At 35.4% G+C, this 2,864-nt stretch overlaps 1 long non-coding RNA gene across 1 annotated transcript; it reads right to left on the minus strand.

Moving 5' to 3' along the window:
* Positions 1–371: 371 nt before the first annotated feature.
* Positions 372–2,579, minus strand: LOC113037221 (uncharacterized). Its single transcript, XR_003274603.1, has 4 exons — positions 2,551–2,579; positions 2,365–2,412; positions 835–894; positions 372–613 (listed from the first exon to the last, which is right to left on the minus strand). It is a non-coding gene; the product is annotated as an uncharacterized LOC113037221 (long non-coding RNA).
* Positions 2,580–2,864: the final 285 nt, after the last annotated feature.

A 2,864-nucleotide genomic window follows, 5' to 3' on the forward strand; every position in this document is an offset into this window, starting at 1 on the left:
TTCTCTTTGTTGATCAATTTCACACACGTTGCTGTACACATGCAGCTGGGTTTAGCTTTCCAGCACACAGCCCGACACATAACACAACAGCAGAGACAGCACAGACTTTAAGGCAGCGAGGCGTGATTGTGGATGACGCTCAGGTGTGACCACCTCTCTTGCAGCGGCACTGCAGGCCACGCCCTGCCACTGATTAATATAAGTATTTATTCAAAATATAGCAAAAAAATTAAAAGTGTAAAATGTTTTGGCTGTTAGCAAAGTTTGGAATTCAGATCACGCAAAGTAAATTGACAGAAAATATCTCATTTTTTTATTAAACATAAGATGTCCGAAAAAGAAAAAATGTTACAATTATAAGTTGTTGTTTTTTTGTTTTGATTTTTGAAATTTGTCTTTATGAATCATTTAGGGAAAAAAAGGATTTATGTAGGTTCCTAAATGATCATCACAGTAATATCAAATAATATAAAGCATATTCTGATCATTAAAAATAACTGCCCCTGGATTTTTGTATGCTTTTCATGTTCATGTAGATCCTGTTATCATTATTGGAGGCTTTGCCAAAGGTGGAGAAAGTCAGTGCATCATCTTTATGGTCATTACTCTGAACCTGTAAAATATAGGAAAGCAACACACACACACACACACACACACACACACACACACACACACACACACACACACACACACACACACACACACACACATAAATACATAATAAATACACACATAAAAAAAACTGCATAATTTTTCAGTCATCAGAAATAAAAAAAAATATCTATACAAAATTTTTGCTGCTGTGATTTGTTCTTGATCAATACTGGTACTTACCTGGGTTTTATTCCTGGACTTTTTGATGGAGGAATAGGAAACATCAACTGCAGGATTAGCCTAGACATTAAAAATAACCAGAGGTGATATGTTAATATTTTTGATATCAAATTTCTTGTGATTAACCTGTGCCTTCTTTTAGTATTTCCTAGTGTGCAGATTCAGAAAGATTTCTAGATTGAATTTACAGACATTTAAATCTCAAAAGTAATGATTGCAGATAGATATTATCTATTATTTATTTTAGAGGGACATACTTAAAAAAATTTGATTTTTTTTTTTGAGACAATAAACTAGTCTAGTTTAATAGTTGAATAGACCAGACTGGTGAAGTCATTGCTTTTTATACTTTTTTTGTTCTTCATGAATTTCAAACATGTGTGAGATGTGTTATTTTTGTTCATTGCACCCTTGATGCTTTGATTTAATCTGCTGTAGGGGTTTTACACACACACACACACACACACACACACACACACACACACACACACACACACACACAAATCCTAACGCATAATGTAAGTTTTTTTTCATTCAACACAATTATACACAGCAAATTCTAATTGTTGAAATTTGTCTTCATGCAACAAAACTAACATTAAGTATAACCAGTGAGACAGCTTACTGGGGCTTTGTAGGTCTTGTTTCTGTTACCAATGGTATGATAGTAAGCAGGATCAGCCTACTCAGTAAAGTCAGAAAAATATAGAAAATGAACATAAATACTCAAATACACCTCATTACTTAATTTCTAGAGGTACATTTATAGTATATACTTTTTTACCATTTTCAAACTATTTTGTACTTTTACTCCAACACCATTCAAAAAAGGTGACACATTTTTTTAATCATTTGCATTTTTTGTGAAGTTGCATTTAGGCAACAAATGTCTTTTGATGTCAGTTTTATATAGATTTCAAATTCCTTATAAACATTTATAAGGAATTTGTAAGGGGCGACCGTGGCTCAGGGGGTTGGGAAGTGCATCTGTAACCGGAAGGTCGCTGGTTTGATCCCCGGGCTCTCTATCCTGGTCGTTGTGTCCTTGAGCAAGACACTTTACCCTACCGCCTACTGGTGTTGGCCAGAGGGGCCAATGGTGCCTCTGGTGTTGGCCAGAGGAACCTCTGGTGCTGGTGCCATCGGCCCCTCTGGTGTCAATCTGCCCCAGTGCTGCTGTGGCTACAGCTGTAGCTTGCCTCCACCAGTGTGTGAATGAATAGTGGCATTGTAAAGCACTTTGGGTGCCTTGAAAAGCGCTATATAAATCCAGTCCATTATTATTATTCTTTGTATCTGGACACCCAACCATCTACCCCTGACACTAAGGAAAATGGAAATGTAATGAGTACCATTACTTTTAATAATTGGTTCAGTGTATAGTGTGTGTGTGTGTGTGTGTGTGTGTGTGTGTGTGTGTGTGTGTGTGTGTGTGTGTGTGTGTGTGTGTGTGTGTGTGTGTGTTAGAGGATAAATATATCATAAGTAAAATATGAAACAGGTGTAATTTGCACTGGTGTGTGATCTCACCCCCTTCTGACTGGTTTGTGGTATACCGCAGTAATTCATGCTCAGTTCCTGAACAAATAGAGGTTGTTAGATATTTTTCATTTAAACCACTGATACTTAAAATAAAGTGATGTTATAGCCACAGAGAAATTAACTATAGAAGTCCTCGCTGTATAAACATCTTTGACTATTCAGTTTAAAACTCACAATTTCATCACTCTTCTGTGTTTTGTTCCCTAAAGAGACAAAATAGGGAATTCCAACAACAACAATTTAAGTCCAACAACTTTATTTAAAAAAAATATTTGTGTTTCTCAAATATAAATGTGGTGTTCTCACTTTTATTTCTCTTCCATCCAATGAGTGCCAGGATTATGAAGAGTACTAGAAAACCACCTGCTAAAATGATCAGCATGTGTTTGGTTTGAACTGGAAAAAAAATTTTATTCAGAAATTAACAAAATATAGCTATTAATTACAATACTATGTATTTATTAAACCAGTTATCAACATGGTAAATG

The sequence above is a fragment of the Astatotilapia calliptera genome, chromosome 15, assembly GCF_900246225.1.
Source record: "Astatotilapia calliptera chromosome 15, fAstCal1.2, whole genome shotgun sequence".
Lineage (NCBI taxonomy): Eukaryota > Metazoa > Chordata > Actinopteri > Cichliformes > Cichlidae > Astatotilapia > Astatotilapia calliptera.